The sequence below is a fragment of the Neolamprologus brichardi genome, chromosome 20 (assembly GCF_056152115.1).
Source record: "Neolamprologus brichardi isolate AB-2024 chromosome 20, ASM5615211v1, whole genome shotgun sequence".
In the NCBI taxonomy this organism is placed as follows: domain Eukaryota; kingdom Metazoa; phylum Chordata; class Actinopteri; order Cichliformes; family Cichlidae; genus Neolamprologus; species Neolamprologus brichardi.
The window spans coordinates 8,653,675-8,679,883 of NC_142123.1; positions in this window are offsets into that span (position 1 = coordinate 8,653,675).

Sequence of the window (26,209 nt, forward strand, 5' to 3'; positions counted from 1 at the left end):
TACCATCAGTTCAGCACACACACACACACACGTGGACAAATGTTGATGTATGCAGCCACACGCACAACCCCCCTTCTTCCTCACTCTCACATTTTGCTAGTGTCACACACGAAACATGTAACAGCACATATAAACACGTAAAGGACTTTGGCACATACACAAATTCACCGTTCGCTTCAGCAGCCATCCCAACACACTCTGTCCTACGATACACAATAATCTTTGGATCCCAGTGACTGATTATTCACTCATTTCTACACATCACTCCTTCTCTCGCTTCATTTCCCTCCTCACTGGGAGACCAGCCTGTCAGACAGAGAGAGACAGAAATGATGGAACGCAGTTCATGCTCAGACGACTGAATGTATAAGCGAATGACGTGCAACAGCTAAACAATGGGGAAAATGGCCCGATCTCCTCTTCCATATATTCGATTGCAAAGCATCAAAAAGTGTGCATCAGAGCCAAACCACTCTACCACACCTCTGCTTGAAAAACCTCGGGTCTGCATGCTGGTTTGTTTATTGTTGTTGTTTTTTCACATATGCCTGAATTCACAATTAAGTAGTTCCCACTTTTGCGTTTGTTTTGATCATGGTGAGTCATGGATATTACTTATTAAACAGGCAAACGCAAGGTGCTGCTGCACATCAACCTAATGGCTCCTGTGTGAAGATGATTGGTTAAATAAAATGAACATAAAAGCAGGTTAATCAAGCAAGCATCCTGCTTGATCACAGAGGATGCGAGAGGAGATGCAATGTTTTTATCTTGCTGTAACATTTTTTTCATTGCATGCATTAAATGCTATTTTTTTCCCTTGAGCCTCTTCTGCTGTGGCTGTAATGGTTGTTTTTATCTTAGGCTGGTCTCTCGCTGGATCGAGTTGTTGTTTTTGAAAAACGGAAGGACAACAGAGTTGGAAATAGACTGCTGACGTTTCAGTGCTTGCGACTATACAATGGCAGCAGGTCACTTTTGGGTATTTCAGTTCATTTTCAAATTTTTCTAAGTTTATTTAGATTATTCGATCCATGTAGGGATTTTTACAAGGTTTATACATAGTTATGTGGCAGTATGACATTTCATATAGGACGTGAACTGGTTTAGACGGGAATGGTTTAGACATTTGAGACAAACTGGGAATCTGCTTCTTCTGTGTAATTTTTTTGTCACATTATTCAGCTTGGATGAAAGGTGTGAAGCAGTTGTTTCAAATATATTTTCCAGAAAACATCAGCTTTGGGGTGTAAAAATGACTCGCTATAGTGGTAAATTTAACTGGTGTGGTGTGTTAGTCACAGAACGAGAGCTCAGAGCATCAAGCCTTTCTATCTAGCAGTGAATGCAAAAATAAATCCCAAACAAATGCCCGGGTATAGAGTTGCCATCCTACATACAATTGTTATTAACTGCACTTCTCATAACTGTATAGTTGCTCAGCAAAATGTGTCACTCTCTGCATCCAATATATATCTGAGCAACGATAAAGAAATACAACACAGAGGAGCTCAATTTTGATGTGATTTATATCCTTTAAAGCCAAATTTAAAGTCAAATTTTATGAAAATGGAGAGTTTACTCACCCATCTGATATATTTGTTTAAAAAATGAATTCATTTTAATATCCATATATGACTTTTAATTTCTATCCTATTTGCAACATCTCACTTTTTTATTGCTTCAAAACATGCTGTGCAATTTATTAACATATTTCAGGCAGAACATCAACATCACACTGATGATGTAGAACCCTTAAAAGCTCACAAAAACAGTATCCATCAAATATGATACACTACGCATAAAGGGGATATTTGGCACTATGAGTTCATCCCTTTCATGTGCATACGTGGAAAGGCAGAAGCAGGGAGAGAACCAGCGAGACCCCCAATAACATCACAGAACAGGCATCAGTGACAACTAACATGACATTAATTAAGTCTGACAATGGGTGTAAAGGAGGAACTGGGCTGGAGGTGGTTTGCAAAGCGGCTTGATGTAAAGCAACTCTAACTCAAATATTGTGCCCTGCAGTATGTGAGGATGGGCAAGTGGATTCAAAGCAGGGTATCAGCTGAGCTATCAGCGCTGGCAGAGACAGACTGATCTGCTGGGATTGTGGCTAAGATTGACTTTGTGGTTCCATATCCGAGCTAATGTTCTGACGTTGGATGACTGTTAGCTGGCATTTTTTTCTTGACGTCTAGCCACAGTCAAAAATACCACGACGTACCTAGACGTCAATTCAATGTGCATCTCGAGCATCACCTGAACATCTCTGTTAGACTTTCTAGCAAGAGAAAGTTTGTGTTCAAGGATTCCTTTTTACTATTCATTGAAGGATTGCAATAAAAGGAATCTTCTTCTTCTTGATAGAGAAAATAAAAAGCAAAACAAGCTTGCACTTCAAAAGTAACTGAAGCTTACATTCTCGTGATTTGATGCTTTTGAGGGCATTCCTCAACCCTATTGAGTTGGGTTTAAGAGAGAAGAGAGGCACCATGTTCACCTAGCAGCAAATGACACAGAATTTAAATGCATCCATCCATCCATCCATTCGCTTCCGCTTATCCTTTTCAGGGTCGCGGGGGTCGCTGGAGCCTATCCCAGCTGTCATAGGGCGAGAGGCGGGGTACACCCTGGACAGGTCGCCAGTCTGTCGTAGGGCCAACACACAGGGACAGACAACCATTCACACTCACATTCATTCGCACATTCACACCTAGTGACAATTTGGATTATCCAATTAACCTATCCTCACAAGCTGCATGTCTTTGGATGGTGGGAGGAAGCCGGAGTACCCGGAGGGAACCCACGCAAACACGGGGAGAACATGCAAACTCCACACAGAAAGACCCCGGCCTGATGGTGGAATTGAACTCAGGACCTTCTTGCTGTGCGGCAACAGTGCTAACCACCGTGCCACCGTGCTGCCCAGAATTTAAATGCATATAAAATTAAATAGCATGAAAGTGCATGTATACATATTAAACTTACACACCCAATCCTTGTTTTGTAAATGGCCTGCATTTGTATAGCGCTTTAATCAGTCCCTAAGGACCCCAAAGCACTTTAAACTACATTCAGTCATTCACACACTGGTAATGGCAAGCTACATTGTAGCCACAGCTGCCCTGGGGCACACTGACAGATACAGTAGTATCTTGGGGTTAGTATCTTGCCCAAGGATATTTGCCAGGAGGCAGCCTGGGATCGAACCACCAACCTTCTGATTAGTGGCTGACCTGCTCTGCCACCTGAGCTACAGCCACCCCAGTGAAAGCCACTAAAGGTGAGTTAAAGATCCGACCACAAATGTATACATAACGACCGCCTGCTAACCCAATTAGTTATTTTTTTAAAAGAACAACGACAGACTCATTAGGTTCCTTCATTGCAATAATCTAGTTGATATTCTGCAAGGGAGCAAAGCCAATGCTTGTCGATCTACGAGTCACTTTTTGCTGTTTTGCCATTACCAGGAAGTGATGTCAGGGTCAATCATGTTTGCTGCGATGTTGCCCCTTTGCTATTCAGGCTAATCCACTCAAACCAAAGGTTCATTATGTCCCATGCTTAACACTGTTAAAGCATTTTTAACCACTTCTATACTTACCGCATGCAAAAACTTTGATGCGTGTTAGTCCTCACTGACTTAAGGGGTGACTCATATGTGGCACTTTCCCAGCTCCATTTTAAAATCTGAGACAATCTGCTGGGTGTCACGCTGTAACTGGTAAGCACCAAGGAAAACAAAGCAGGATAAAGCAGTGATACACCCACTAATTTTATGCAAAACAAGTTAAATGAAAGCGAGACATGTGGCACCATAGTTTTGCTTGAAAACACTTTAAAAAATGTCAAATAGCAAACTTTCTCTACAGAAAACCGTAGTTATCGGCTACAGTAACTACATTTTCCTCCTCCGTGTAGAGTACAATCAAAGGCTCATACAGAGAATTGACATCTGCATATTTAAGAAACCCGCAGCTTTATCAAGCATCAGAATTCTCAGCTCATTCTTTTTAGCTGTTTTGGTTTATTGTGACAAATCAATCAACCAATAACCAAAAAGTTGTTGATATGAAACAAAATGAGACATTTTCATTACACTTCTCTTGACTACTGCTTTGAACGTGGAAATGCGTTTTTGTAACCGCAGGGGTAAAAATGAAAAGAGGCCTATAAAAGAATAATGGCACCAAAAAGCATCACCCTTGGACCAAGACAGTGGTTATGCTTCACTATTACCGTGAGGTTAAAAAACATTTTCCAAGTCATATATTATCTCCACTTTAAGTTTTGTTTTCATCCTTCTAGAAGTAATATGTGACAGCGCCTTTTAATAGGACGCAAACAATCAAAAAAACACTGTTGTTATCTTTTAAAGCTCAAAGCATCCTTGACTGTCCTCGACAGAGACAAGACAGATTTTTTTCCATCCTGCTTTTCTCTTTGATTTTTCAGTGTCCTTGCCTTTAGTTTGGTGAGATGGTCACATAAGCAGCTCAGTGTGATTGTGAATGCAAATGCAGGTGCTCTAGAAACACTATTTATGTTGCGCTTTTGTGTGTGTGCGCGCGCACGTGTGCAATCAACAAAAATCTCAAGTGTATATATGTGCACAGATCATTACATTTACTCACACGGCAGGCGCGGCTATAGGAGAAGAATAGAGAAAAGAATAAGACCTTGAGTCAGAGAGAGAATAAGAAAGAATAAAAAGATGAATTTTGAAGGTGGATTTGATTCCCTCAGACAACTCCAAGGAGACTGACACAGGTGGAATATGAATGAGCGACTGTGTGTAAAGGTGTGCGCACGTAAGTGTGTGCGAGGAGCGGGGAGGCAAGCAGAGCCAGTGGTGGTAGAGAGACTCAGAGAGTGAAAGGAGGAGACGCTGAGAGAGAAATGTCAGTGAGTAAGAGAGCGAGGAGAAAAAGAACATGGTGAGGCGGGAAAAAAGAGGACGAAGAGGTAAAGAGCTTGAAAGGAAAAAAACATCCTGATGGAAGCCGGGAGAGACTGCTAAGCTAATCACAGAAGACAATAAGGAAATGATAGATAAGAAGTAAAGAAAGAGTGACATTAAAGAGAAGGGAGAATTAGGAGAAAGAATTAGACGCTAAAAAAATAGACGGAATGATTAATACACCTCAAAACAACTTAGCAATGATGTTCTCCAACAGTGCTGGTTGTTTGGGCAGAAATCCTAAAAATAGATTGACCATAAACGGCCTTTGTAGCCTTTCTTTCACAATGGTTATGTTAAGAAGTCAAGTTTCTGTCATCTCTGAATAGAAATGTAAAATGTAAAACGGCATAATGGAGATCAAATCTGATATAATTGCATCAGATGAAGAGGATGAGCCACAGCTAAATGGAGCGGACGAAAGCAAAACCCGTCGCTTAATGGAGAAACGATGAGGGAGAAAAGGGAGAGGATGGTGAAAGGCGAGGAAAACACGAGGAGGGTCAAAAAAGAAGAGAAACGTGTGGGAAGGTGACAAGAGGACAAAACAGAAAGACGGTGTGAGAAAAGGCAGCCAGATGAGCACAAGAACAGGAGGTAGAGAGAGAGAGAGGGAGTGAAATACTAGGCAGACAATCAGGAATAAGGCGAGACTGACAGATCGACGGGAGGGAAGATGGTCTGGGGATAAAACCGGTCTCAGAGATCATTTGACGGGAGATCAAAAAAGTAGGTGATGAGGAGCGAAACGGCGCAGATGAACAGACGGGGAAGATGAATGCAGGCGAGAAGTAAAGATGATGAGATAAAAGAAAGACGGGATGGGGGGGGCAGCGATGGAAGACTTAAGTACCTGTGGTGTCACCTTTGTTCATGCATGACGCCACCTCTCTGCAATAATATGATTGGAGACAGAAGAGGCTGATTCAAATCCCCAGATTTCACCTGTACTATATATAGCTGCACGATGTTTTGTTTTTAACAGCATTTCAGCTTCATTAAAGGCTCAGCTGCCGTGCAGGACACAAAGTGAGATGCGCGAGAAAGCTTACACTACTCAGGACTGAGCGGAGGCAAAATGTTTCACCTTATATAACAAATTTATGGGCCATAAATCTGTGATAAAACTTTAAACAACTCAGTTGAAATCTTCTCAGAGACAGACAACCATCCTTGCTCACATCCTCACTCTTGCGGCCAGTTCAGGGTCGCCAATTAAATTAAACTAACGTTTTGTGTCTTTGGGGTGTGAGAGGAAGCCAGAGTGCCTGGAGGGAGCCCATGCAGGCACAGGGAGAACATCCGTTTCAACCGACAGGAGATTTTTTGTGTGAAGTTTGGATTACCATATCAAATGTTTGGAGGCAGAGCATCTGCATTCTGGGTACTACAGAGTAAGACTTGGCAAAACTGAAGAGAAAGAATCAAGCAGCTACCACAGAGAGTATGGCTGAGGCACCTCACTCAATCTACAACACAGCTGTTCAATTAAAATTTAAGGAGGTCTAGTTAGAGAAAATGTCCTAAAAGAAAGGTCTGGAATGTCCTTGTGCAGGCTGGAGCCCATCATAGCTGTCATAGGGTGAGAGAGACGTAGTACACCCTGGACAGGTCTGTCGAAGCAGTAACACAGAGACAGAAAACCATTTGCATTCACAATTACGGTTAATTTAGAATCACCAATTAAACTAAACCTCATTCATGTGTATGGACTGTGGCAGGAAACCGGAGAACCCACACAGACATGGGCAAACTCCATAGAAAGGCCCACGCGGCGGGGGCGGTGCAGCCTCAGGATTCAAACCCAGAACCTTACTGTGAGGTGACAGTGCTAAACACTGCATCACAGCAGCAACCTTCTTAACTACATATCACGTGTACGCCTCTTTTCTCTCTGCCTTTTCCCTGACTTCTTTGAAGCCCTACATCTCAACTGCTTGCTAAGTCTTCTGTTTTCACACGTGCTCTGAAAAAATGATTTGATTGGCAAAGTACAGTCACATGGAATGAATTACAACGCAATGCGTGTTTCCTGTGGTCTGGGTCCGGATCCGGACCATGATCTGATGACTGAGGATCTACAGCAGGGATGTTTGCTTAAATGGAATAGATACGACTAAATAAAATTGGAAGTAACATTTTGGCACAGTGATTACAAAATGTGACAAATATCTGCTGTTACTGCCTATTTTGTCAGAAATCTAATGTTTATTTGGTCCTGTAGATACTGGATAACAATTAGTTTTACACTATTTAGCGTACCATACTCTTTAACATATAGTAACTTGACTTAGGAATGCATGTACTCTTTGCATAATTTTGATTTTTAGGAGAAGAAAAAAATGTAACAAAGTAAGTCAGCTGGAATTACATATGCTGCGTTGACATGGCAGTGGCCGAGTCTTTGACACATTCCTTTCACACCATCGTGAAGGTGTGAAGAATATGCCAATACCAGCAGATATCAACACGTGTTTGCAAAAGCTGAAAAGCCCAGGCAAAATGGATATTCATATTTCTTAGGGAGCATAAATCCTCTGTGGTTCATATCTGGCTTCTGTTAATGGCAGCATTTTATACAAAAATAAACAACAGGAAGTTTAGTGCTGATTAGTTTGTCTGCCTTTAGAGGAAAAAACGGTTTCCTGCTATAAAATGTACAATTTGAGATTTTTCCGGATTTTCTTCGATCCAGAGGTTTTTCTTTTTTATGTGGTGTTTTATAGGAGGCAAGTTTTCTGACCCGGAGGCCTGCAAAATCCATTCAGTAGCCTTAATAAGATTTCAAAGATCCATGGTCATCAATCTTAAAATGAGCCTGCCTTTATAAATTTTAGAAAAATTGACTTTTTGAAAGTGCAGCGAACAGCAGGTGAAGAGAGAAGGTGTTCACCTCTGCAGACACACAAAGGAGTGGTTCATCACTCTTCTTGCAGATTAAATTTAGAGGACAGCTGAGGAAAGACTTCTCTTACTTCCCATTTATTTAACATTTGCTGAGGACGATTTCTGCTGATAACTATATGATTATGAGCCACTCCTGACAGTCTGGCCTGTCTGCGCAGTAACAGACCTCCAGGACATCCTGTCTGAAGGTACTGAGTGAAGGTCACATATTACAACCCACAAAACTCGGCTCAGTCACGTTAATGTGTTGAAGCCAGGAAGTAGTGACTCAAGAAGTGGTGACAGCTATGTGGGCGGAAGAGCTGTGTACGAGCTCAGGCAAAATAGTAACATAAATCCCCCAAATGCCCTTTAGCAGCGTGCTTGATATTTGCCGCTGACATCGAGTTAATGTTTACAGTGTTGTTTGCCTGTCAGTTATAAGGACATCTCAAAAACTTGTTTATAGATTACTGCTGGGAACTCTGGGAATGTGCCGCACAACAGTTTGCTAAGATGAAGGAATAGTTGAAGGGATTTTGTTGAGTTTTCTCATTATCTCACGAACAGCTGGATTACACAAAAATGAGCCTGTTCCTGAATAATAAAAATAATTAAAGCTGCAAGCAGTGTTATGAGGGCCCTCGCACCCCCAGCGCGTCGAGCCACGCCCAACACCTAAAACCAGCACGTCCGATCTGATGTCACATTGATGGAATTCATGCATTTAACCACCAGCTAACATTTCATCTCATTCAATCATGATTATAGTCGTCCCGCTAGGTGGCGCTCTAACCATTACTGACAAATGGCATAACAAACATTTCCGAGCTCGAGTCTCATCGAGTCTGCGACCTTTGGGAGAGATTGGACATTGTGTTTTTGAGTGACAGCAGATTATTGCTCTTTGGCGAGTGATTGAAACTCCACGTGCCGCCATGACCACCCCGTTTCCCTGAACGTAAAAAGTTTCGCAATTTAACATCACAAAGGTCTTTAGATTCCACACACTGGAGATCGCATCAATCTGACGAAATCCTTTGGAGGAGTTCGTCAATGTACGGTGCCTGAAAAGAGGGGAAAATGTCGTCAAAATTACACATTAATTTTAAAATGGCTGACTTCCTGTTGGATTTGGGATATTGCTCCAAGAGACTTTTTTGTACACCTTGATATCTTCCATAAGCTTACCAGGTTTCAGACTCATACATAAAACACAGAGCAGGGGCTGATGTTTTGAAATTTTGTAGGGGGCGCTGTGGAGCCATTTTGCGCTATTCAATGAAAATAATTACATAACAAGAAAGCCTTCATCACATTGGAGGTGTGTGCCAAATTTCAAGACATTTTAAACTTTCCAAGCCCCTCAAAAGCTACTTCATCTTTCCATTATATCCATAGGTCTCGGTCACAGGGGCCTAGATACCAGTTGGTGAGTGCCTGGCAACCAGCAGTCATGGCAGAAAAATGAGCTCTCCCAAATCAATGTCAAGCAGTTTTTAGTGGTAGTTGGCAGCTGTTAAATCAGTTATTAAAGCCCCAATCACATAGGCCTCGAGACGGGTCTGTGAGCTGCTAGTAACCACCAGTCACTAGGGAAAAATGTCTTTCCCACCTGGTTGGCAAGCGGTTGTGGTAGGTTGTTTGCTGTCTCTTGCTGAAGGTGGTTGCAAAGATGAGGATAAAGCAGCACCAAAATCTTCCATGAGATGATGCTCATGTTTTGGTTGCTCATAGTTGTAAGACCCAGCTAGTCTACAAACACTTGCTAAGTGGTGGAGAAACTGTTTAAACTGCAAATAGAGACTGGTCGCCTCTGAAGTGAAAGCCCCATAGTTTGAATTGCACTGCTTTCAGTGGTAAAGACTTTTACTTCAAAGGTAAATGTTTTTCATTTTTGGTTTGTGTTGCATGTTTTCAACATTCAGATGACTCTGTGGTTAGCTAGTGAGTGTTTGCACGCAACTTGGCATCTTCCATGCAAACTACCGCCGCACCCGGCAACACCGTCCTTACCTAGCGACAGTCAGCAACCGTCTTCAACCCGCAGGGTAGTATACATTTTTCCCTGGTGACCAAGGGTTTCCAGGTGGTCACCAGCTGATCTCTACACCTGTGTGCTATAACGCTTTGTGGCTCCTGCTATGTTTGGATCACTCCCAGTGGATCTCCGATCCTTTCCTTCAAGTTGAGCTGCATCCTTCCCATTCCATACAAGGCCACCTGGGTTGGCTGGAAGACTGTTTATTTAGCCTGGCAGGGCGAAGGACACTGTCTCAGCTGAACTATGGACACGCACACACATACATATACTGATAAGCACTCACCGACACATCACCCTCCCTACCCCGGATCCAACGCCACCTCCAACGCTTACCTCCCCTCTGATGTGGACATCGGGTCAGTTGGAGGCGCAGTCGAAAGATTGCAGCGGTCCCAGATCAGATGTACACACTGGAACTCTTTCCCATGTTGCTGTCTGTGTTTATTGTGCTATGGTGTGTTGATATCTGTGCATTCCTGTATTATCCTTTTGTGTTACACATTTCGATGTTTTTTTCCTGGCTACCTAGCCTGACCTGTCTCCCCAATGTGATGTTTGTGTATTGTATGTACGGTCGGCAAGGTCTGTCATCTCGGTTGTGGGCAAAAGACCTGCAACTGACAAATAAAGGCTATCTCATCTCATCATCTCTCATTTTTAGGGACGACAACAAAGTCACGAGGCAACGAGCAACGTTTATGTTAGTGTGGACAAAAAAACAGAAACCCTTTCTATGTTGTCAGTGTGCTTTGATAGTGTGCACAGTAGCATGTGCCATAGTTGTTATTTGTGCAAGATACCTTTCCTCAGATATCTGAAGATTGCGTTATTTGGGGGGAGGTGGTATTAAAATATGTAACCCAGCCTTTAATGCTGTCCTCGTATTATTTAGTCAGTTTAGCCCACTCTGTAGAGAAAATTGTTTCTGCAGTCCACTGCAGCCGGAGCCGCTACTTGCAAGCCATGACTTTTTTAAAAAAAAATCTTTCTTTGGTATTTTTTTTTTTTACACTTCTTCTACTTTGCGATGAACTCCAAAGTGGTTCAGTTTCCCATTCAAGCCAACTTTTAAGCCAATCAGCTTATTGTACGTGAAGGATTCTCTGTAACCTCCACAGTGTTTGAATGCCTATAATCCTTCAGCATAGCCAAAGAGCAACAGGACCCGAAAAAAATGCATAAGCATGAATTCGACTTATTCTGGAGAAATAACTTGTCATGTAAAGCCCAGTAAATGTCTCACAAAAAAAACATAAAAACCTGATGAACATGCTCCTGATCAGTTTGTGCCTTGTCCACATTGCAACAGTACATGCATTTTACTGCCTGTATCAAGAACTGCAGCTGCAAAACAGAACAGCCTGCTCACATTAATTGTCATTAAGAAGCTGTAATCTAAATGCCATCTATGATCGGTAGCGGCGAAATGTGTTGACTCACATAAAGTGACAAAGCAGTGTTCTTAATGAAAAAGGAAGCTGCACTCATGTCAGTCTCTTTCCTTAAAGGGAGTCCCTTTGTTTCCTTTATAGCAAAGAACCGCAGACCAGCCACACAGATTAACATCAAGGTGTTGTTGTGGCTTAAAAATGTCACCTCCAGCTGTTATCTAATGCTGCCCTTTGGCGCTGCCAATGCACAGAACCCACTTTAAATTTGAACAAACTATGCAGACCACTTCCACTCATTAAAGTTTGCCGGTTTTTTCGATAACAGTGAGAAACCTGGTGGTGTGGGTGGGACTAAGATAGATCATCGTTCCCTGTAATGACAAAACACAGCACCTATTTCCACTGTGCATTTTTAGCAATTTACCTTTTGCTAGGTGGATGAATTAATTTTAGCTGGAAGTCGGATCCCTGAAAACAAACAGAGTCTCAGAGTGAACTGAGCACACGAGACTCAAAGAAAAAAAGTGAAGGAACACAGATAGGAAGCAGAATGGAAGAGAGACAGAGGAAGGGGAGAAGAAAGGAGGAGAAGTGAGTGAAAGTGAGTTCTGCACAGTGTTAAAGAGCACACCTGGTTTGTGTTTTGGTGATCGACTCGTATCACTGGTGTGTGGGAACAGAAAAAAAATGAGGATGGAGAGCACGGTGGGGTGGGGGTGTAGGGACCGAGGGTGGAGGGGGGGAAGCAAGAGAGGAGGGCGAGTAAAGGGAGTAACGGTCGTCTCCATGGTGAAGTACTGGTCACCATGGTTACCCACAGAGCCCGGGTCAGCGGCTCCAGGAATGTGCAAGCTGTTTGCACACACACACACACACACACCATTATTTTCTCCCCTTATGTCTTCTATGTGACTTATATGTTTGCGTGTGTGTGTGTGTGTGTGTGTGAGATGACGGATGAGTCCTGTTGTCAGAGTCACAGAGGGGTGTGAATGTCTACACTTCAGGGGGTAGGAGAGGAGGTGTGTGTTTTCAGTGTGTGCTAAAATGAGACAGGGGCGCCGAGTGTGTGTGATATTTTATCTGTTTAGCTTTCTGTTGGGGATACTGATACATGTTTGCATCCTATGTGTTGCCGTGCGTGTGGTTTGTTTGTGTAGGTGTGTGTGGCTGGGTCAGATAAGTTCATAGCAAGGAGGGGTGACGAGACATATCTGACTCAACTGATGCTGCCACATGCAGATGCCTGGCTGTGTGTGTGTGTGTGTGTGTGTGTGTGTGTGTGTGTGTGTGTGTGTGTGTGTGTGTGTGTGTGTGTGTGTAACACAGCAAGGAGCGTGAGTTAACCAACGTGCACTGCTGGGCTGCCATTTCTGTATCAAAAAACATCCCCATCTTCTTGCAAGCAGAGGTTTAGCACACACAGAAACGCACACACACACACACACACAAATGTTTCCGCCTCCAGACACGCTCACCCGAGCACAAAATCAGAAGTTCAAGCAAGAAATTCACTCACTATTTTCCCAGCGTCCTTCCACTACATTTAGGCAATGCACGTGGTTACCACGACACGCAGGCATGCCACAAACATGCTCTTACATGCTTTAATGTATTTAGAAGCATGGGGCTGTTTCCGTGTCTCCTATTGGAACCAGTGTGCCACCAGTTTTAGGAAAACTAAAATATCTTCAAGCAGACTGAGTATTTGTACCTTGCTTACAGTATTTTAATGTGAGCTTGCTTGGGTTTCAGATCAAATCTTTTGATTTTCCACATTTCCAATTTTTTGTTTTAGAAAATGCTGCTTTTACTTCTTTTACATATAGCATGAATGATACTTTTAGGATTCATTACACAGAGACTTTCAAAAATGCTGAGTTATAATTTGAAAACTGCAGGATTATTTTTTAATTCGGAGAGACAGAAACTGAGACTTTCATGCACAGTGATGTATCAGCATTTTGTGATTTTTCTATTTCGTTATGAAGTTATTTCCTTCCCATTGGCTTTCTTTTCTCAGTTCTCCTATAGATTAATATATATTGCTGCTTTTTCTTTGTGACAACCTTGAACTCCTTTGTGTTAATGTCTTGGTGTTTGCCATTGTACTTTTTGTAGTACCGTTGCAAGCAACATCTTCCTCTTTGTTATGGCACATTCATGTATTTGTGTTTACCAGCGTGTCAGCAGCCTATAGATGGAGATTATTTCTGAAAATGTGCTAAAACACTTGTCTCTTGCAATGACAACAATCTTGCGAAATTGTTTTCAACTTGGATGTGACATTAGGTAAGAACATGGCCTTTCCTCTAACACTCAGGCTAAACCATTTTAATGATCTATAAGACTAAATTTACCATCCATGCAGCTGTTTTGTTTTGTAAGTAAGGTTTATTTATAAGGTGCTATTCAGAGACATACAGCTTAGTAGCTGTACAAGCAAAATAACAAAAGCTAGGAATAATTTCAATGAAATATCTGTATTTGTACTGATTGTGTCCTAAAATCCTGAGCAAGTTATCTGTGGCTAGAAGTTCTATACACATTGCATTAATTTAGTTTTGTTTAAAAGCAGCAACATTAATATGTATCAACCTGTTGTACAAATAAATAACACACAATATAACAGACAAAACCCAGTTAAAACACTAAATAAAAATAGAATAAAAAATATAATTGTTTATCCTCCTGAAAACTGAAGAAAAAAAAAAGGATTTTTTCAGTTTAATTTTTTTTTTCCACTACAGAGGACACAATGAATAGGCTGCATCCCAGGAGGATATAACAGTAATTGTATAATTAGCTAGCCAAGAGCTAACAATTTTAGACCATCAGTTTTAGTTTTATATGACTGTCATGGTGGCAAATTAGCAGCAGTTGATTATTTTTGTAATTTCCAGTCATTACATTGAATGTTTAGCATGCATTGAGAATTAATTGCTCAGCTTAAGCATGTATGATAAAGGTTTATCAGTTGAGTGGTCAATGGACAATAGGACCGCTGGTGGAGACCCAGGGGAATCAATCAAATGATTGCAGTGTGACGTCTTTCATGGGAACATCACTGGAACCACATTTTCTGGACAACAGTGTCCATTAAGAATTTTTTTTGAATTGAGCATTGAAAGGAAGTATTTCTTTATAAAAAGCTTTGTATTTCCATAATCTGTTTCTGTGGCCTGAATATAACCTGCTAGCTGTGGAGTTTTCTCCGTCACTGCTGTTGCTGATTGAATTCTGTCTGAATTCAGTTTGAATGAATCAGCACACTGTGTGGATTTCTCCAGCTGACACAGAGGTCACACAGAGTTGACTTTGGATAACAAACGGATGACACTTCTGCTTCACTTGCTGGATGGCCAGTGGAATATTTTAACCAACTACTGCTTCAGCTCTGCTGCCATGACGACAAATACAGGAAATCTTTCCTTCCTCGTGTGAGAATGCTTGCATTTATATGAGATTTTCACTTATTAACCTCCTAACATTCTGTCTTTCCACTCTACTTCAGTGAAGCTATTTTGTTTTAGGTCCTAACTTTCAGAATGAGTACATTGCATCTTTAGCAGTTTTTAAACAATGTAAGGGCAGTCATGTACTGTTAAATTCACCATATGAAGGTAAAAAGCTGCATGTCGTAGGTCTGAAAAGAAACAATGATAAGCAGTAGGACGTAGTAAGCATGCGAAAATGTTACAAAGACATCCACCCAGCTGAAGAGTGCCTGATGAGCACTTTACTGCCTCACAGAGGAGACTGTCCCTTTAATAAATGATCTTGCTATGTTCTGTCCATGCACTGAAAACTAACAAGTTTCATGACCTGGGGGGAAAGCAGACCTATTGAAAACGCTCTTTAAAAGGTCATACATTTACAGACATCAGCAGAGGGAGTGGGGCAGGTTCACTAGTTCTGCGATAGTCTTATGTGGGTCTGAGGTATTTTGAAGGTCATTGACAATGCACAGCATGCCTCGTTGAGCCAGCCAGAGTAGTACGAGTTCTCAACCCGCTACCCTTTACCACTCTGACAGAAGATTCAGGAGGGATTTCGACTCCAGTAAGTGTTGCATTGTTCAGGCACTTTCACCCCCATTTTCACACATCAAAACCTCAGATTTATTTGAGCACTGAAATGTTTCAAAAGAAACCAAAGATAGAAAAGAAATGTGTTCCCAGTGAATAATTTAACTCCCGTTGCTTGTTTGAGGAAGAGCTAAGATTTTTTTTTTCTGTTCCTGTATCTTTTCCACTTTATGTGTAGTAATAACTCTGGCTTCAATTTTGCCATTTTATTATTCAATTCATATGTTAGCTTTTCACTGTGTAAAGTCCTATATGCAGGTACCACATTGCAGAAAGGCACAGAAAACAAGAAATTGTGGAGAAAAAAATAGGTGGACTTAGATTCTTCAAATTACATTTAAGCCCATAATTATTCATACCCCTGGCAAATTTTGACTTAAAGTTACTTTTATTCAATCAGCAAGTTGTTTTTTTACTGGAAATGACATAAGTGCCATAGGTGTTTCCCAAAAGATAATAAGACGATGTACGAGAGGCATTATTGTCATAATTGGCATTATTCACATTTGAGCAAAAAGTGTCACATCCAGAATTATTCATACCCTTCACAAACTGTCACAATCTCTGGGAAAATCCAAAGTTCTATATCATTCCAAATAGTCCAAGCTTTTTTAACCAGCTGTTTTAATCAACTCAACAGGTGAAAAACAGCAGCTCTCTGCAGTTGGTTTGTGGACAGTCATGGCTAAGACAAAGGAGCTCAGTGAGGACCTGCGGCTGCACATTGTGGCTGCTCACAAGACAGGAAAGGCCCTGTGTAAATGTTTTTAGGTTCCAGTGGCTACAGTGCAAAGTATTATTCAAAAATACAAGATGTTCTGCACTGTGGAAAATCTCAGAGGAGGTGGTTGAAAGCCAAAAGTGACACCTGTGCTGGCCAGGGGGATAGTGAGAGAGGTGAAAAAGAATCCAAGGATCACCACCAAGGCCATCCTGGTGAATCAATGTCTCAAGGCAGACAGTCCAATGGACACTGCACACTGCTGGGTTCCACGGATGCAGACCAAGGAGGACGCCACTTCTCCAGATAAGGCACACAAAAGCTCGCTTGGCCTTTGCAAATGCTCATCTGGACAAAGAAGAAGACTTCTGGTCTTCTGTGTTATGGTCAGATTAAACAAAAATTGAATTGTTTGGTCACAATGACGTTTCCTTCATTTGGCGTTAAAAAAAAAAAAGAAGAAAAAAAAAAAAGGAGAAGCCTTCAACCCAAAGACCACCATCCCCACTGTCAAACATGGTGGCGGGAACCTAATGCTTTGGGGGTGTTTTTCAGCCAATGGACCAGGGAACCTAATCACAGTAAATGGCACCATGAAAAAAGAGCAATGCATGAAGATTCTCAATACCAACATCAGGCAGTCTGCAGAGAAACTTGGCCTTGTGCACCAGTGGACATTTCAGCACGACAATGAGCCAAAACACACAGCAAAAGTGGTGAAGAAATGGTTAGCAGACAAAAACATTAACATTTTGCAGTGGCCCAGCCAGAGTCCTGACTTGAATCCAATTCAGAATCTGTGGAGGGAGCTAAAGATCAGGGTGATGGCAAGAAGATCCTCCAACCTGAAAGATTTGAAGCTCATTGCTAAAGATGAATGGGCAAAAATGCCCGTGGTGACATGCAAAAAGCTTTTCTACAATTATAGGAAGCATTTGATTGCTGTAATAGCCAATAGAGGCTTTGCTATTGATTATGGAGAAGGGTATGAATATCTCTGGACATGACACTTTTTGCTCAAATGTACATAAAAGCTGAGAATTTATTTTTTTTTTTCCACAATGATGCCTGCGTCATGTCCGGTCAAAAAAAAAACTTGCTGGCTGAATAAAAATAACTTTAAGTCAAAGTCTTTTGCTTGAATTCTTAAATCTGTTATTGTTTTATACTTAAAATTATAATTGACAAATAGTTTGATCAGTTGAAAGTCGGTAAGTCCCATGACCTACCTCAATTAATGTTGACTACAGCTCCATTAAAACATCTGAATCCTTGATTGGAAAGTTAGTGTAACTTCAGATGAGAACAGAATTTGTTTGGGTTTTTATGGAAATATACAGGGTGTACAAAAAAGAAACGTTTGATTTCAAAAGGCTATATTTTTCTAAAGTAGAAGGTTGTGGTAAATTTTAAAATACTTGACTGAATATAGGTTTTACATACAAAACTTACAATTTTCACAAGGTCTCGTTGTGTCCGCCTCTGGATGCATGGCGTATGTACGTACCATAGTCAAAGTCATCCCATACTTCTGTGAGTATTTCTGGAGTCACTGCAGCCACGGCTCTTGTTATGCTACCTAGTGGCAACCAAGTGAAACTCAGAAATTAGCTCTTTCTAAACAGCTGCAGAATTAAAGCACTTTGAAATCAGATTATTCTTTTTGACTCACCCTTTATTTCACATTTACCTGAAATTGCTCAATCCTATTTCTGTTTATGTATTAAATGCATTATTAGGTAAGCTGACAGCAGTGCACATGGCACGCTTTACCTCGCTGATTATCATTTCAAACAGTAAAACTGCATCTAATTAGTTACTGTGCAGATTTACAGCACAGGGTTGCTACAGAAGTTTTTTTTTTTTTTTTAAACAGCTTGTCTTGATCTTGACCTTGGCCCAGCTGTGACACGCGACTCTGTGGCCCTGCGAATGACCTTTAACCTTTTTGACATCATTCATTATAAGACTCTACCCGTTGTGCGTTTTGTGAAAGGCCTTTGAAAAGGATCTGAATGGACCTCCTACTTCACCTTTATTGTCACTCTATTCAGTCTTGATGTGGGCTCTCAATGGTGCATCGGGCGCCATCTGTGAATACAGTAGCTCACTCTGCATGATAGACACTGGAAAGCGTTAAATACATCAACGTGGACAACAACAGTATTCCCGAAGAAGCTTCGGTGGGGGTACAATGCCACATGAGGCCCCTTCAATTAAATCTCAGACAAGAAACTGAAATATAGTGTCTCTTGTGGCGCCAAGATGGCCCCTCTGTCAGTATTTTTTTGTTCGTGTGTGCGTGTGGGGGGGAGTCACATTGCCTGCCTTTAACGACAGATCGTATAAAGCGTTCAACAAAATTCTTTAATACCACAGAAAAGTCAGGAATTTAAGTAGCATTTCATCGATGGCCGTTACCTGTTCTGAAAGAAAGAAAGAAAAAATGTCATGATTAGTTTCAGTCGATCAAAAGTTTTAATGCTTACGCCGCTCGAGGTGTCACCTTCATCTGGATTGTTTGCCTTCATGGGGGAGACGCTTTTAGCTGTATGCACAGTGGTACAAAAGAGCAAAATGGCCGTGTTAATTTAGTCTATTTATTCTCACGGTGTTTGGCTGAGCTGATGATGACAACGCCGAGTGCCCAGAGTTAGCTCTTTTCTGTTTCTGTCACACTTGGTTTGCCTTTGTTTTGACTGTAAAAAGCTGGTACAGAGTGATATATTTGATCAATGAGATTGCTTTACTTCAGCCTGTCTCGCCTTTCTAAAAAAATTATACTTCAGACGAAAGAGTGTGTATTTTGATCTTTTTTTCCCCCTGTGCAGCAGCCTGCTGTGTTTGAGGTAAACAACATTCCAGCCCATTTTCAGCCCTGGGAGGAGGGCATGAACCATTAGCTTCCAGAAGCCAGCCTGTTCCCTACTGTCTGTTGTCCTGAGAGGAGAGAGCTGGCTGGCAGGCAAGCAGGCAGGATAGCTGGCTTCCTGGTTCATTGGCTGGATGGCTGGCTGTTACACTCTGATGGGCAAAGATGCCAAAAAAGTGGGCATGAAAAAGCCTGCAGGGGCTTGAGAATAACAGATGATACAAAACAGATACAAAAAAAAAGAAAGAGAGAGAGAGACTACTAATTTAGATGCAATTGTGAGTTTTAGGTTTTGTGTGGAATTTAAAGCTGCATACATAAACAAGACAGAGTGAAGAGTGTCTTCAGGAAGCAATGACTCGTGAATCTGAGCTCCACAAATCAACCCAAGATGCAAAGACGGTCTGAAAGCTGTGATATATGTTTTGAAAATAGCAGTGTCATTTGTATCTGCGCCTTAATGAAAACAAGATTGCGCTGTATTACAAGGCCATTTTGTTTTCTTTTTTGTCACACATCACTTGTCCTTGGCTGCATTGATGTAGAGTCTCATAAATTGCACTTTTTAAACAACTGGCAGAGGAAGCTTAAGATTTCAAGGTAATGCGTTAGAGAGAGGTGGGGATGAGCTGAATTTAAGCAGGCAAAGCAAGCGTGATTTTCGAGCCCGTTTATCACAGATCCGAACATTTCATCTTGGTTTTAATTCCAATCAGAATCTTTTTCTATATGTTTTGACATTCAGTTCTACTGTTTGTTTCCCTGCTAACACAGTCACACTTTGTGAGTCGGTGATCTAATGTTTTTGGTCTCTTATTTGGAGGAATCGTGCCAGAGCACCTCTGATATTTCCAATACAACTGCAAGAGCCATTTCAGCTAAAGTACCGGGAGAATTACACCGTAGCGGAAGCACAGAGACCAATTAGCCCCTTGACCACACACAACAAACACACACTTCTGGAGTCAGCCAGGTCTGATGCAGCGTCCTCTCCGGACCCAGCTAGGTTTGGCTGCAGACACGCAGTATTTTGCTCCTTACTGTCTCCATTGTGTTGTCCCAGCCAGCTGGCACAGAGACGCAAGTTACCGAGCAACATGCGGGGCATAACTCGGGAGCTAAAATGGCTGCAGTGTCATGCTATAAAGGCCAAAGTGTGGGTAAATGAGTGCCACTCTGCATTCTGGCATGAAACTGCTCTGTTTGTAATTACAGAATTGTGGGACTTTGTGCGCTCTGGTCTAACCAGTAAAGAGCAACAAAGCATTTGAACACTGCCAAAGTCCCAGGCAGACGTTTGCTGCTTGTGCACCCCAGTGGAACTGACTCTTCTTCGTGTCTGCAGTTTTTATGTTTACGTGCCAATTAAACCCATTCCAGCTGAATACGACTCCATATCTTTCCAAGTTGTTCATAAAGGGTTCTGTTTCTTAAACTTAACATTAAAATTGCCTCTCTGATATTACAAGCATCCCCTCGCTCCTGTTAAACAGCTCTGACCTGTCAGCATGGGAACACGGGACCTGTGTGGCTGAGGAGATCTAATGTGAGTTGTTCCTGTGGATGCTTGATTAGACTGGAATACGGTTAGTTTGATGTGACATATCACATCAAGGATATGTAAGGATTTAATGTTTTGTAAGATGTTTCTAAGTAGTTTTTGCTGTGTGGCACGGCACATACTGTCTTTTCCCATGGGAGGCTGCAGCTGCCGGGGAGTGAAGTTCTACATCGATGTTAAATTCTCTGCTACACATGCCATGCGTGTGAATGCCTGGACTCAAGGTTTCCCAGCAAAATGTTGCATTACAGCATGTTGATCAGTTATGCGCTTAATCTGTGATTTTTAATATTGTGGCTGGCTGTCCACGACGGGTGAGAGTGCATCCAGGATGTATCAGTGATTCTTAGAATAACTGCAGCAGGTGATAGTACAAAACGCTTCCCTTGTGTGACCTTTTGGGTACTTTAAACCGAATGAAACACTACTGTATTGTTCACAGATAAGTGCTTCCTGTCTGACAACAGAGATGGGCACTGTGGCCAAAATAGCAGATAGCAGCAGGGTAAGGTAAAGTGGCCAAACAGGCACTTTGGAGTTGAGTGCTGCTCGGGCTTCCTACTCACTGTAAGTGGAGTTTAAGATTGTTTATTCCACTGCAGAGGGAAAGACTTTCTGCTGAATATGATTACCTGCTCAAAATCACAAATTTACTGAGGCTGCCTTTAATGAAAACTCTTATCTTTAAGTTATAAGACCTACAGGAATCCACCATGCTACTTGGTATTCCTTATTATAAATTAGCTAGCAAGACAGAGAGACACAGACAATCCCTGCTACCTTTCTTTTAAAATTTGTCATCCACTCAGCATACATCAGTGTAAGAACACTTCAGCAAATTACTTAAAACTGCTGCCAGCAAGCAGCATCTGTCAGAAAGTTGTGTTGTGTCTGGTTTCAGTGTGCTGCTGCTAAGCCTTCTCCATCAAACACACAGATGGGGCATCACTCGCTCCTTCTTCAAGTGCTGCTTTCTCAAAAGCTGAACTGCCTCTCTAAAGTCCCAAGGATGAGATTCTATCGAAACTGATGTTGCTCTCTTCAGAGCGTCTCATCTTCTCTCATCAAACAGCTTTTTGTGTTTGCTGTGAATAAATGACTAAGCACGGTTCATCTCACCCCAAAGTATAGATTGGACCTGCGACATTAACGCGGGATGTTCGATCTAAAAAGTAAAAAAAAATAATAATAATTGAAGAGTGGATTTCTTTGTTTTTTGCTCTTCTTGCAGTGCAATCACAACACAGCCAGAGAGTTTGTCTTGTTTGGTCACTACAGCAACGGGTCGGGTTACTTTATTGCATTTGCCTTTGTTTATGCCCAGTTACACAATTACCAGCCAGCCAGTGTGTATTCACTGTGAAAATATTTTTCCAGTGGAGTGCTTTTCTCTCAGTGGTACACACCATTTTGCAGCAGTTTATTTGCTCCCATTCAATGGGAATGTCAAACTAACACAGCCCATGTGAAACCCAAATGAGCAGTGGAGTATGGAAACACTACAAAGTTCCCAACAGCAACTTAAACACCAGAGACTGACCTCTGCCACCAAATGACGCCATAGGTCACTAATGCAACCTACTACTACAACGTTTTAAGCAACGTCTAGTTGCCTTGTGGATCATATGATCAATGCTGAACGTGTGTCTGTGTGTTGCCTTTAAATAGGCTGACTTGGAACTTCTGTGCAAAAATGCTAGACCCATACCCCGATTTCTTTATGTTTTGAAATAGCTGCTGTTATTTACTGAAATGTGCAAGTATATAAGGGAAAAAACAAGTTTGTACAATTCTAACCATGTTGAAAGTCAATATGTGGTAGGACCACCTTTATTTTTCATCACGGTCTGAACTCTTATGCAGCTTTCCTGTCGTTTCTTTAAGTAGTCTTCAGGAATAGGTCTCCAGGTTTCTTGAAAGTTGTTCAAAGCTCTTCTTTGGATGTTTGCTCCTTTTGCTCTGTTCCCTCTTGAGATGATCACATACTGGTTCAATAATGTTGAGGTCCGGGCTCTGGGGAGGCCAATCCATGACTGATAGTGCTCCACAAGTATGCTTTTACTGCATTGGCAGTGTTTGGGATCATTGTCATGCTGAAAAATGAAGCTGTAGTACAATCAGTTAGACTTTCTATAGAGTTTTGGATGGTGAACCAAAATCTGATCCTATTAGTTACCAGTGTTGGGTAACGCGTTACTGTAATTAAATTACTTTTCCACTGAAAAAGTAGAGTTACTGTTCATTTTTAGGTATTTTAATTACAGTTACTAACAATGTACTTGCGTTACATTGTAAAATAATTAAACTTGCTGAATATCATTATTTAATTTCAATCTTCTAAAGGTAAAAGTAAACTCTGCTGCTTTAACATCGCTGTAGTGCAGGTGCACGTGATTTCGCGCCAGTTTGCTGCATAGTCGTATTCTAAAGCGGAAGCTGTCGGACTCGGCTGAAGCGAGTGGCTGTTTAATGAAATGGACATATTCCCGTCTTTTCACTTTTCTGAACCAAGCAGACAATAATATTACAGTAATATGTAAGCTATGTCCTGGGGAGAAAAAACTATCGGCCGCTGTTAATAGCACGAGTAATCTGCTGAAGCGCTTGACACGAGAGCATAGACTAACACTTCTGAGTGATCATTGTTCATCATCCATGGATAACACTGCGGCAACTTCTGCTAAGCAGGCAAAACGTGATTTTATTTCAGCAGCACAGAAAGTGTCTGAAGGTGAGCTTAAACAAATGATTGCAGCCTATATTGTGGAAGAGATGCTACCGCTGCGTACTGTAGAGTCTCCGTCTTTAAAAGAAAATTATTTATTATTTAAATAGTTTAATTTCTATTGTTTGTCCACTCAAGGTTTATAGGGATTATAGGGAAGTATTTAGTTAAATTACTTATTGAGTAATTTCAGACATAGTAATTAGATAAGTATTTTAAATACAATATTGATTAAGTTATTAGTAATTAGTAATTAATTAGTTTTTTTAAAGTAACTTACCCAACACTGACCATGACAAAGCCTCCACTGTGTTTTACAGATGGCTGCAGACACTCACTGTCGTACCACCTTCCTGACCTTCTCCGTACACGTTGGCAACAGTTTGAACCAAAACTTTCCAATTTGGATTCATCACTTCATAAGACTTGTTGTCATTGATTATCAGTCCATTTGTTGTGTAATTTGACTAACCTCAGCCTTTTCCTTATTTCCATACAGAATAACTTATACACAAGATACATTTAAAAACTGGGTCATTGCTAAGTTGTTGTTATGTGTAGACACAAGACTGGTTCACTCTTTGAACGATTCCTAGGTCAGTGAAAACAGAAGTAAGCTGCTTAGAAACAAAATATAAAGAAATCAAACTGCACCATTTCAACACTGAGAGCAAAAAAAAAAAGAAGCCAAAACTTGTTTTGTTTTTTTCTATCAATCCTTACAGCTACACTTTTAACACGATCAGTTTAGGTTGCCATAACGACTGAGCCCCGCTGAACTGCTTGGCTCCCTTTATCGCTGTGCGCAGCTATATTTAAATCAATTAGTACTGACTCATAACATGGTGGTGGTTATCAGGCCATATCAAAAAAATCGGTGGGGAAGCATGTCACAGTATTTTATTATCCCTGAAATCAGCACTGGAGTGCATCTGTGGCGGTGACACTTTTCTTATGCTACAACACAAACCAAAGCGAAATTCAAACAGCGTGCGCCGCGCCTGCTTTAATGAAACAAATGATGTAAACAGCCCAAACAAACCACTGCACATTCGCTCGTAACATGCTTGGTGTAACCAGCGTTAATCCTTTTGTACTTGTCCTTCTGTGTGTGTTTGCGTCTCTGTCTGCCACTTTCTCGATTCAATTTCTCAGCTTGAGTCTCCGCGCAGGCACGACTGTTAGCCAGACGAACCACCGCCAGAGTGGTAACATTTCTTCCAGCATTTTTCCCCCCGTTGCCGTTCCTCCCTCCTGTTTACCCCCTGCCAGCCCCCCACCACCACCACCACCCCTTCAAGCCCCCTGCTGTCCCATCTTGAAGACAGAGTTGCGTTGCAGGCTCTGTGCTCCTAAAGAGCTGAAACTGTCGACTGGGGAAGCGGTGAAATGGAAAAATTTAATCGCATTAAGAGAAAAACCTTCTCTTTTCATTTGTAAATTCCTCGGACACGCTTTTTTCCCCCCCTCCACGCTCCCCCCTTCCCCCTTACAACTACCTCTCTCCCTCTCTCGCTCCCTCTCTCTTTCTGTCCTTAACCCGACACGGCTGCTGGGCTCAGAAAACATCCGCCTAGACTTCAACACACACACACACGTATTCAGTGCATGTAGCGACACACATTCAAACACTCAAGTCCTCACTTTACTTCAGCCGAGGATTTGACAAACTAGGATGGAGGCCTATTGGATGGTTGCACAAACACACACGCACACACACACACATTGTAATTCCTTTCCTTTTCCCCCTTAAACGAGACAGAGATCAAAGACCATTTCAATGGCTCCTCCTTTACCCCTCCCTCCATCTCGCTTTCCCTCATTCAAATCATTTAATGTACTTCAGCAGTCTTTCTTTCCTGCTTTCCTTCATTCTTACTTCCTTCGGTGTACTTTTCTTTTCCTCTCCCTCCCTCCTTCTTTCTCTCTTCCAATAATCTTCTCTGAATTTTCCCTCTTTTCTTTCCATTCTTCTGCTTCCTCATTTCTTTATGTGGAGCCATGTTCCGGTTGCATGTCGTGTTCACATCCGCCTTCATTGTCATTCAGCTCCACAGCAGCCCTACCTCTGTGACACACACACACACACACGCACACAATCTTCATTCCAACGCTACCCACATTCCCCTCCTCTCCCCTCTCCGATTATTGACCTCTTTCCCCTTAACGCACACAGAAATCCACACACTGCTTCCATGGGGACGAGCCACCTGAAGAGTGCTGAGGATTAACAGACCAGTTCAAACAGTGTCAAGAGCTTTTTCTCTCTCTTAACTCCACGGAAGAAACCCTATCACCACACAGACGCACCCGCACGCACGCATGCACACAAACCACAGACAGCACCTTGGGAGTTTGCTTCCAAAACGAAACACGAACAAAGTGAGGTTTTTCTGTCACCGAATTATCTCCGACGGAAAATTAAACTCATCGGGGATTAAGAGTTGAAAGTGTTTGCCTCTGTGAACTATCACCTTTAAGGCTGCAATCAGGTGTGTTTTTCTTCTTCTCCCTCTTGCAATTACAGTTTAATTTAAGTTAAACTGAAAGAAAAGCTTTCTTTCCCCACTCCAAGCCATCCTTGAATTAATGAAGATTTTATTTAAAAGCATGGCAGAAGCGCCCTCGAAGCAAAATATATTCAGCAGCGTGTCTCGTTCTGAAACGAAGCATGTTTTACGACTATCAATGCACTGGTCATTTTGTCACGTCTTGATTCTTTAGTTCGAGATAATAATACACAACGTGCCCCCCCATCCCTCTTTTCTCTCGCTCCCTCTATTTCTCTTTGTACATTAGCTTTAAACTCTGCTGCTGGTGTCCCCGCTGAACTCGATGGTAGCTATTGTGTGTTAAAAAGACCAGTTAGCTTCACATTCCTGCTGGATACTGTCACACTAAAAAGCACAATGGAGGTGCTTTCGCACTGCAAATCTTTTAGTTAGGAGC